We start from the raw sequence: 12,348 nt of genomic DNA, 5'->3' as shown, positions 1-12,348 counted from the left end.
GATATAGATTTTGTCCGTCTTGAGCCAAGGATTCCAATGATATAAAACACTTGACAAACAATCTAGGAGTTATTAGCGATTTTCAACTTTTGAGTGCTGTAGCGCCACCTATTGGCCGATTTTGACGAGTCCTGGTATCTGAGTAGCGATCAAGACTACTACCATTTGACAAAGTTTCAGGTCTCTAGGCCTAATGGTTTAGGCTGCCCGATCAGTTTTAGGGAATTAGAAATAAAATAAAAATCTGATCAATTACAATAGGTTTTCAGCACTTTGTGCTTGAACCCCTAATAATGTTCGTCGTATGGTGATACGAGTAGGGGAATTGCAGAATAAGTAGCAGTTTAGCCTATACTGTATGACAGCTGGTGAAATAAAACCACCCGCCAGTAACAGTTTGAGTGGCTGTATAAACTACAAACAAACAAGTAGAAAATAATTTCTTTGTAGATTATACAACAATAACTTGGAAAACAGATAAAAAAAGAAAAGGTAAGAAGTGATATTTGAGAAAAGAGCATATGAATCTAATAGCCGCAGGTCAATATCGAAACTAACTTTACCCTTACGTGATTTCTGATTCTTGTGAAAAAGTGTAATCCCTTCTTTCTGAGATCCTGCTCTGCTCTGATTGGCCAGGTGGCCCAGTCTGTTGTGATTGGTCTACCGCGTACAGTGCAATTCAGAAACAAACGACCATTACCAAAACTGATTCAGCTCTGTATGCTTCCTAAAGCTCAGAGATTGTACTGTAAAGACAGTAACGATGGGTTAGATTTGACCATATCAATCTGAGCACAAAGTTTGATGATGAAACATTAGAAGAAATAGTTATTCAACCCGAGGCTAATACACTACCCAGTTTGTGGTACATTATGAGATGTACTGTAATTCCTCACTATCAGCATTAACAAATGTATGTCCATTAACAAACTGATGTGTATATATCTAATTTATTGCGGTGCACATGTGGTAACTTTATCAATAACTGTATCAATAACAGCACATATGTTAGCCCAGCACTAACGGGAATGACTGATTTAAAGCTGCAGTTCGTAAGTTTTGCCTTTTTATTGCCATCGCTGTTTGAAACCTGCAGTTGCAGTTATTTGTGGAATTATCATCTTTATGTAAGTTGTGGATCGGCACGGCTTCTCAGCACGAAACTGTTAATGTTAACAACATCAGCATTGTGTGACTTTGTGTATTTAGTGTCTATTAGCGTTACCTGTAGATTTCCTGAAGACTTTTTGCTTTTGACTACAGATGAATCTCCAGTTGATCACTAATGATTGTCATTTGGATCTTTCTGGATCACAATCCGCCATCAAAATGATAAGTTTAATTATTGCAGCTGCTGTGAGAAAAGGCTATAAATGATCCGCTACCAGTAGCATCTTCACATGATATAGCTACTAGCTCGTTCTTTCTGTTTACAGATGTGACGTAAAGACAAATGGCTACATGCTCGAATTTTCCAGTGGAAACCCACCAGTACCAATTTTATTATAAAACATTATTACATGCTTACTGTTGTGAATCAGGCTAAGGTAAGGAGATAGTTTTGAACATTGGCTGGTTATGTACTTGCTCAATAATAGATTTTGGATAATTTTTAACTTAAAAAAAAAAAAGTACGGACTGCAGCTTTAACATTAAAGTTTGTAAAACAAATCTTGCTCCATTCTTTATCATTACGATCATTACAAAGTAATAAGAACGACAGACAATCTGCATTAATGGACACAGTTTTAGGTAATAGTGGCCAACAGCTGATTAGAAGTATTTCACTAAGACAGTAATAATGTGATTTAGCCGGTTAGCCGGAGACATACACAATATAGTTAAACACAAAACATTGTATTTTTAACACTCGGTATAAAATACCTCAATAGTTAAACAGGTTGTAATTTGAAAAGCAAGTTGGTACAAATAAAGTGGGTACTATCCCATCTTTAATCACTGATTCTTCACAGTCTCATACTTTGGAAGTAAAAATAAACTGAATTTCCATCTGCAGCACAGAGCACAGCATCTCGTCGACATGTTATCCACACGAATGAGCTACAGCGTTTGAGGGGGGTTCAAGTTTTCGTGGGATATCCACGCAGAACATAGCCAGTCATTATGCAAATGTGTTAACTTGTGACATGTAAAAATAACTAATTTAAGAGGTTCAGACTCTTTCTTTTGAGAGACAATGACTTTATTTATGATGCACTTTCAGCTTTACAACAGCTGTCTCTTGTGCCGGGTGAAATCAGTGAATGTCACTTTTGAATTTTGCTCTGAAACCAGCAGATTTATACATTCAGTTTAAAGCAAATCTTATCCAGTATTACAGTTAATCAATCTAAAATGGTGATTGTGCATTAGTACGCAAATGAGCGGTCTGAATTTATTTACCCAGTGCATTTTTCATTTTGGTTGCGCATGGGCACCTGTGTACCACTTATGTGCACACCTGCTCATTGTAGTTTCTGCAACAAATATAAAAATCCTGCATTACCTTAAACCAGGATCCATTCTTTCATTAAAGTCTTGATTAACACTTTCATCACGTTTCATTTTCTTACTGGCAGGTTCTGTTATGACTGGTCTGAGAGGCAGGATTGACCTTTGAAAAAAATCAGACATTTGGATATTGGTGAAATTTCCATCATAATCATTATGCCAACACTTTTATAATGTACTTATTAACAGCGCTTGCTCCATGACACAGATGTGATAGTTCACATTTTAAACCTAGTGGGAACTAACAATCAAGCCTCATCTCAAAACACCTCCACAGCTGGTACCCAGTTGTGAGTCTTTTCAACTCCCTTTTGTTCGATTATCTGTCTGATTCAATGAATCTCGGTTTTATATGTAATCTGGTCAGCAAAATTAGATTTACAGGATGTTGTTGCCAATTATAGACTGGATATTTGCTAACTGAATAATTTTACCCAAATTTATGTTTAACAGTGTTTTATAAGATTAATATATATGACTTACATAGTGACTTACACAAATATGAAATAAAAAATATAAGCATATTGTATAAGGTTATACCTGAGATGAGGCAATGTGTCTCTACTCCTAAAATTTAGCGGAGGTTCCATAGACACGTCACTCTTCATAGACACACATCTGGGCTCTGATTTCCCCTGCTGGACTGAACTGTAACAGAGAGCAGATTTAGTTTAATAAGCTTTAATTACTGAATTCATCCTATATGGTGAGAATACATCAAATCACATATTATATTCACTTAACATTAGAATAAGTGATCTGTGATCTTTACATTTACCCAATGTTAATTTTTAGTACTTCAGCATTAGTACTAACTTTTTTTTGTCATTTTAAAATGTGGTTTAAAAACATACAAACTTAACCTACACATTTCATTTTCATGCAAACTTGTATCTTTCTGCCTTATTTATAAGAAAGGAATAATTGGCAGAGAAAAATATGGCTGACAGTAGAAAGATTGTGTTTGAAATGCACCCAAAATAATCTTTACAAATCTGCCCTTTCTAACTGAATGTACTTGTTTTGGTCAATTATAATTCTAATACAATATGTCATACTTTATTTCATAACTTTTGTATAAGGTTATACCTGAGATGAGGCCATGTGCCTCCTCCCTTAAAATTTAGCGGAGGTTCCATAGACACGTCACTCTTCAGAGACACACAGCTGGGATCTGATTTCTCCTGCTGGACTGAACTGTAACAGAGAACAGATTCAGTTTACTCCTTCATATCACTGCATTCATCAGAATCATCTTAAAATAAAACACATTTTTCCATCAATAAGAACTTTGAGCAGACTTAAATTTAACTTTTCTTAAGTTACTTTTTCTTTCTATAGACTCACATTTTATATAATATGAAGGTTAAAGGTGCCCAAGAATGCTTTTTCACAAGATGTAATATAAGTCTAAGGTGTCCCCTGAATGTGTCTGTGAAGTTTCAGCTCAAAATACCCCATAGATTTTTTTTTAATTAATTTTTTTAACTGCCTATTTTGGGGCATCATTAACTATACACTGATTTTGGCAGCACACCGCCCCTTTAATTCGTCTGCTCCCTGCCACGCGAGCTCTCGACTATATTACAGTGCATTTACAAAGTTCACACAGCTAATATAACCCTCAAATGGATCTTTACAAGATGTTCGTCATGTATGCTGTATGCATGTTTCGAATTATGTGAGTAAAGTATTTATTTTGATGTTTACGTTTGATTCTGTATGAGTTTGAGGCTATGCTCTGTGGCTAACGGCTAATGCTACACTGTTGGAGAGATTTATAAAGAATGAAGTTGTGTTTATCAATTATACAGACTGCAAGTGTTTAAAAATGAAAATAGTGACGGCTCTTGTCTCTGTGAATACAGTAAGAAACGATGGTAACTTTAACCACATTTAACAGTACATTAGCAACATGCTAACAAAACATTTAGAAAGACAATTTACAAATATCACTAAAAATATCATGCTATCATGGATCATGTCAGTTATTATTGCTGCATCTGCCATTTTTCGCTGTTGTTCTTGCTTGCTTACCTTGTCTGTACACAGATCCAGACGTTAATATTGCCTTTCCTTGTCTAATGCCTTGAACATGGGCTGGCATATGCAAATATTGGGGTCATACATATTAATGATCCCGACTGTTACGTAACAGTCGGTGTTATGTTGAGATCCGCGTGTTTTCAGGAAGTCTTTTAAACAAATGAGATTTATATAAGAAGAAGGAAACAATGGAGTTTGAGACTCACTGTATGTCATTTCCATGTACTGAACTCTTGTTATTTAACTATGCCGAGGTAAATTCAAATTTTGATTCTAGGGCACCTTTAATATCTTATCTAATGTACGCACATGCGAGGTGCGTTCACGTCACCTCGTATTTACCGGATTCTTGAAATGACAACACGTGACGTTATATTCGGAGCTGTTCACGTCCTCGGACTGGGAATTATGCGTTTCCATGGCACCACTATCAACGCCTAAATTAATCTACAGCGGTCAGGTGGTACAGCGGCCACGTGGTACATGTGGGAGCTTTCAGAAAACTCCCAGCTTACAAGCTGTAATTACGAGCTCTACGAGGACGTGAATGCCTTTTAGCTAGCTAGAATCTCGTAACTACAGGAATTAAGAGGCCGCGTGAACGCACCTAAAGTATGCACATTTCAATGCATCTTTTGTGTGTACGCAACGTTTATACATGAGGCCCCAGGCAGCTACATTCACTAAAATATACAACTGAACATTAACACAAATTCCGCTTAGAATTTTGAAGAATCACAGAACGCACTTTAAAACCCAAGACACCACATTTAATTTGTGTTAAGATGAAAACTATCAAAGACACATCAAAACCAGTAAGTTTTTCAGAGAAAGATGAATGCGGAAGTCACATGCAAAGCCTCTTTTGACAAAAACTTTTATCAAAATGTACCTAAACTCAGAATAAAAATCCTCCACTTTTTCCACCAGTTAACAGATTTAATTCCTGGATGTATTAACATGTCTATTGAACACTTTGTTAGTCCATATTGTAAAGAATCAATTCTATCTGTTGAATTTAACTGGCAACACACTTACTCTAAACATGTAGCCTAATTTCAGTTTTATTCCACATAATGTCACGTAACTCTCAAGTCAAATACAGTAACGCAGTGGTTCTCAACTCCGGTCCTGGGAACCCACTGCTCTGCACATTTCCTGTCTGACATACTCAGTCCAATCCATGAATCTCTTTCTTTATGAGCTGATGATCTGAATCAGGTATGTTAAATAAAGGGAGACATAAATGTCAGGACCGGAGTTGAGAACCACTGCATTAAAAACATATAGAGTATGTGTTTCTTCAAATATGGGCCCTTTTGACTCTTATTCAACTTCTTTGACTCTTATTGGGACTTTTATTAAACACACTTTCTACACTCTCATTAGTTTAATTTGTCTACTAATAATTTCAAGCATTGGACAAACAAGATTGATACATCACAGAAACACTCGCTTTAGTTTTGTTTCTGGAAGTTATAAACATGTTCACAAACATGTCATTTCCACCATATCTCAATTATGTATGTGGAAATTGCAATTGTATTTTTTATTTTATTGGGTTTGTTGTTGTTGTTGTTTTTTACAGTTCTTCTGGAAACTTGATAAATTTCACAGCTGTACAGTTACATAAAATTGAACAACACTTAAGGCCATCTGTCAGGCAGAATCAACAATGTTTGATTCTATTGACATTTTGATTAAGTTCATGTCATTTGTACTCATGAACTTACTGCTCAGGTCAATATTTATTCTATTCAGCAACAAAAGGTTAGGACTACCTGAGATGTGGCCTTGTGTGTCCACTCCTAATATTTAGTGGATGCTCCATAGACCCGTTACTCTCCATAGACACACTGATTTCTCCTGCTGGACTGAACTGTAACATAACACATTCAGTTTACTCTTTCATATCACTGCATTTATCAGAATAATATTAAAAACATCTTAACTCGTTACTTGTTTTCATTTCTATAGACTCACATATTTTTCTATAAAAGAAAGTTTCTTTTAATATCTTGTTTATTCACATTACCTGCATCTTCGAAAAAAAATCTTCATCTCTGTATGTTTGTGTGTCATCCATGGTGGAGCTGAACACTTCACACAGAGGAACAGACACGGTGCGCTAAGATGAAAATGCTCCAAAATATCTCAAATCCAATACATTCTTTAAAGAAAATATTCAGTCACCAGCAAAGCCTCTCGGTACCCACATACATACTCAAAATCCTCCATCTTTTCCACAAATTAAAAGCTTGTATTACCGTTTCTATTAAACGCTTTAATAGTTTGTATTGTAAAGTAAAGTTTCGTTATTTCAAAATGGCAAAACAGTAAAAGTGAAACTCATGTTCATCTTCTTCTTCTTGGTGTTTTGCTCAGTTGGCATCCAAAACTTTGCATTACTGACACCTGCTGTCTTTTGTTGAACTTGTCACTTGTTAATTAGATTCGTCCTTCAGTCCAGTCCTCCTTAAGAAACAAATATTTACTTCCTTGATAATTATTGCCACATTCTTCTATACTCTTTACATTATACTGTCCTATACCCATTCCAAATTTGGACGTAATATTGGAGGTATCTGTACATGATTCTATTGTGAAATATTTTACTAGAATTTGTAATCAAGCAACTGATTGTATATTTTTTAACAAAGAGTGGATTATTTGGTGTTAATATTGTTTTTGCTTTTACATATATTTTTCCTGAGGGTTTCAGTTCATATAGAAATAGAGAAGAGAAAAATGGTATTATTTCTTTAGAAAATGAAATCTCAAATGTGCTGCAACTGCAAATAGGAGAAGATGCACAATTAATTATTACAGGAGATTTTAATGCTAGAACTGGTAATGAATGTGATTATATTGAGTGTAATGATTCTAAATATATAGCATGTGGTAGATATTACAAATGATCCTTTTGAATAGAAAATCGAAAGATAGGTTGTTAACTCTTTTGGTCGCTGTCTTTTAGACATGTGTCGCAGTTTGAGTATTCATTTTTTAAATGGAAGAGTTGGAAAAGATATTGATGGTGACTTTACATTTGTGTCTGCAGTTGGATGCAGTGTGATTGATTATTTTATTATATCCAGTGAACTCTTTGAATATGTTAGAGATTTTGAGATCTTACAAGTAGATATTTCTGATCACTTTCCATTATTATATACAATGAGTGTAAATAGAGTTGAATCAGGGATTAAAATGAAGAAAGTTAGTCTTGCTAGACCCTGGATAAGATTTAGATGGGGAACTGATGGTGAAAGGCAATTTTTGCAAAGACTATCTTATTTATTGAATGTAAATTTTTAGTATTTTTTTTTTTACTGCAAAGGAAGAAAAAACTAACATAACAGCTAAAATCTTGACAGGTTGCTTACATGAAGCAGGCAGATTTCTGATTAATAAATTTACATCTAAAAGTAAGGTGGTGGGATGAAAATTGTTTATATCAGAAAGCTGTAAAATATGGTGCATCACATATGTTATGCCCTTTTATGCTTTCTTTATATAACAAAATATTGGACACCGGTGACTTCTCAGAGGCTTGGTGTGAGGCTGTGATTTGCCTGTTATAATATTTTATAGTCACTTGTTCAGAAATATATTACGAAGCGAAAAGGAAGGATGTACTGTATATTTATTGATTTTTCCAAAGCCTTTGATAGTATCCAGCATAGTCTCCTGTATTTTACTCTCATTAAGAACGGTATTGGTGGAAAGGTTTTTAAGTGTATTGAAACCTGTGTATTCTAGACTTAAATCATGTGTGAAAGGAACTGATGGTTTAACAAATTATTTTAGCTGTAGCATTGGCGTACGACAGGGCTGTGAGTCCACTTTTGTTTATTCTTTTCCTAAATTAATATATAACAATGTTAAAGGAAAATTGTAAAGGTTAAGGTATTCAGATTGAAAGTATCACAGACATTGTTATACGCTGATGATATGGTTAATGTATCAGATACAGTTGGAGGGTTACAGAAAGAAGCTGAACAACTGGAACTATTTTGTAGCCTTTACGGAATGAGAGTGAATCTGAGTAAAACAAAAGTTATGGTATTCAGAAGAGGGTTTTTTTTTTTAAAATAAGGATGAAAAATGGTATTTTGCTGGTCAACAGATTGAAGTGGTTAATTGTAACAAATATTTGGGTATGTGGTTCACACCCAGATTGTCATGGTGGAAAGCCTGACAACACTTAGCAAGTCAAGGTAAGAAGGCAATGCTTTCTTTACTAAAGTTTGTTCATAAGTATAAAATTGGATGTAACCAAGCCTTTTATTTGTTTGACCATATGGTAGCACTCATATTATATTATGGAGCTGAGATATGGGGCTTTGAAACAGTAGAGTGTATTGAAAATGTTCAGTTATCTTTTTGTAAAAAACTCTTTAATATCAGTACAAGTGTGAGCAATGTAGCCGTCTTGGGAGATCTGGGTAGATTTGTATTGTCCATTACTTATATGAAAAGATGTATCATGTATTGGATAAAATTTGTGTCTATGTCTAATCATCATTATCCAATAAAATGTTATAATATGCTCTTTCATTTAGATGAAAAACATGGGTCTCCTGCATTAGAGTTTTGTTGTATTTTTATGGTTTTTCTAGTGTTTGGGAGGCTCAAAGTATAGGTGATATAAATACATTTACATCTATTTTGAATCAACGATTGAGAGAAAAAGCACATGATGCATGGTATACATCAATTTTAGAAAATATGAAATTGAGTATATATGCACAATTCAAGTCCTTGATAACACAAGAGAGCTACATTGCATGTGTATAATACACAGCTGGTACGATCATTGTTAATGTTTAGATGCTCAGGTCATCATTTGGCTATAGAAACTGGTAGATGGAGTAACACACCTTTGGCAGAGAGAATTTGCAATTACTGCAAGTTAACTTCAAATTCTTCTGTGATAGAAGATGAGAAACATTTCCTGTATGATTGTTCTTTGTATGTGGAATTGCGTAAGAAATATTTAGGTGATCTTGCTTTTGTTGGTGATGTTTGTATTGATGTGTCACATGTATGTAATTCTGAGTATGCATGGAGATTGGCATTGTATATATATCATGGAATGAAGAAAAGAGAATCTGTTATGCTTTTGTGATTCTGTGGATCTATGGGCCGAGAGGCCATGTATTCCTGAAATAAACTTGATTGATTGATTATACCCATTCCTTGTAACTGATGCCTCAACTCTTGTTTCAACAAACACTTTTCTTGTGTAAATGTCCTGCATATGAAGATGTTCTTCAATGTCTCCTCCTGATACTGGATGATGTTTCCCTGTCATATGAAGAGTTCCATTTAACTTGCAATGCCCAAATCTCAGTCTACTCATTACAACTTGTACTTTATTTTGAATCATGCACAGATATCTCCCATATTTGCCACATTACCTTTTTCCACATTAAACACTTCCCTTCTGATTTTGATCATTTCTTTTCAATGTCAAACATGTTCTTTCTTTGTTGCCTCTTTAGCCAATTTTAGCTTTCTCATTTCACCGGATACTCACATGTTCTCACTTCCAAATTTAATAGAATAAAATTATTGGTCTTCCAATATTTTATACATCTTTAACATTAATTTAGATATTTCATCTCATCTTAATGGCTATGTATCATCAGCATAACAGCTGATGAAGCTCTTATTTGCATCTAGTTAGTCCAAAATGCAGCTGCTAGAGTTCTTACCAGAAAATGTGATCATATAATCCAAATTTTTATCATCTCTGCACTGGCCTCCTTTAAGTTCTGTATTGATTACAAAGATTTATGCTTATTTAAGGCCCTAAATGGTTCCTGTATATTTAACTAAAGATCTTCTGTCACACTAATCCATCACACTCTTTAAGGTCACAAAACTCTGGACTTTTGGCAGTATTAAGGATAACAGAGTCAACTAAAGGAGGCATTTGGCCCTTAAATGCTGGAATATCCTTCCTGATGATATTCAGGTTTCAGAGACACTCTGCTATTTTAAATCTAGATTAAAGATGCATCTCTTTAGCCAAATATTCACATGCATCGTCTCACCTTGTATAAGTTATATCAGATCAAATGCAAATAATTATCTGTTATTTAAAATGGTATGCCAAATTACTCAAAATTAAATACTTTATTAAATGTTGAAATATTTACATTAATTATTAAAAACATAAATAAATTGTTAATAAAAAAATATTCAATTAATTAATAAATAAATAAAAACTTTTATTTCATTTTAGCATTTGTTTGTGCTCATTTTTAGCATTATTTTTATATTGCTTGTGTCATTTCATTTTCAAGGTTATGGTTGTGATGTGGTGAATTATTTTTTGTGAAGTGGACTTGTGAACTATAGGATCACGGTTATATTTCCAGTACATTTTATTTGTTATAGCTTATGCTGTTCACCAAAAGATATCAAAACATATTTCTTGCCCCATTTAACACTTGGCATATCAGATATCTCGCAGTTCTAAGGAAAAAAAAATCAGAATTGCAAATTTCTTTATAACATGCAACTGTGAGTTTATATTCCACAATTCTGAGGAAATAAAAAGTCAGAATTGAGAGATAAAAAGTCGCTATTACCTTTTTTCATTTTTTTATTAGCCTGTTTCCTGTAAACAAGCTTCCATAAAAAGCAATCAAATTATAATATACTTTATTAACAACTTTAGTATGTATTTATTTAAATATTTCAACATTTATTTAATGATTTCATTTTGAGTAATCTGGCCCTCCATACCTGTGAATAGATGACGCTGACCCCTGCAAGGACTTCATGCAAACTCTGAATCAACATAAAAACTAACAAATTTTCCTCATATCACAGAATGTAATGATTACATTAATGTGTTAATTGTTTCTGAATATATGACATTAACTAATTGCACGATTTGTATAATCTCACAACTGTACATTTCTGCCATATGCACAAAACTTTGACGCAGTTACCTCTGATAACTACAGAGCCCTGCACATGAAATGTGCAAGAAAAAAAAAAAAAAAGTAAATAGTGCACAGGATTTAGCCTAATATTTTTTTCCATGTCATGGGCGGGGCTCTGTAGTAAACAGATTGCTCTATTCATAAAGCTGCAGTGGAACAATACGTAGGCTATTGAGAATATATGAAAATGTGAATTGAATTGAACACAGCAGTGGACAAACAAGATTAGTTTTGTTTCTGGAAGTTATAAACATTCCTACAATAGTGTAATTTCCATCTCAAATTGTGTATTCTGTTTAAAAGTATTGTCATGTTCAGCTCCATGCTGAGCAGGTACCTGAACTCCCACACAACTACATGAACACAAATGCTACTTGATGCATAAGCCTGATTTCATGTATTGCTGAGAGCCAAAATGTGTTGAATGCTAAACTGTAGCATGTTTTACAGTATGTTGTGTTTCAGGAAAGCGCAGCTGAAAGCTCTGAATCAGACGTCTGAAGCCTTTAAGATTCTACAGCAGCTGCAGCAGCAGTGTGAGAAGAGCAAGAACACAGAGATGATCATCAGGTATCCATTTATTAAAATTCATGGTCTTATTGTAACGGTTCATCTGTGTGTTGTATGGATACTTGTACATGTCTTTGTGAGGACGGTTTGAGTTTAAGACCATTGGAAAGAGGATAAAGGGGGTAAAATGAGGACATTTTGGCCAGCCAAATGTCTGAGACCCCTGTTTGAGGTTTAAGACTTGGTTTTAGGGATAAGAATATAATTAGTTTAGGGTGAGGCTTTGGGTTATTCACTTAGGGTGTAAACTGACCAATTT

The 12,348-nt window shown here is 34.4% G+C and overlaps 1 pseudogene; it reads right to left on the bottom strand.

The window, feature by feature from the left end:
* Nucleotides 1-7,182, bottom strand: part of LOC125268427 — a 41,515-nt pseudogene extending 34,333 nt beyond the window's left edge.
* Nucleotides 7,183-12,348: the final 5,166 nt, after the last annotated feature.

The sequence above is a fragment of the Megalobrama amblycephala genome, linkage group LG5 (assembly GCF_018812025.1).
Source record: "Megalobrama amblycephala isolate DHTTF-2021 linkage group LG5, ASM1881202v1, whole genome shotgun sequence".
NCBI classification, from domain to species: domain Eukaryota; kingdom Metazoa; phylum Chordata; class Actinopteri; order Cypriniformes; family Xenocyprididae; genus Megalobrama; species Megalobrama amblycephala.
This window is presented reverse-complemented; position numbering and strand designations above follow the sequence as displayed.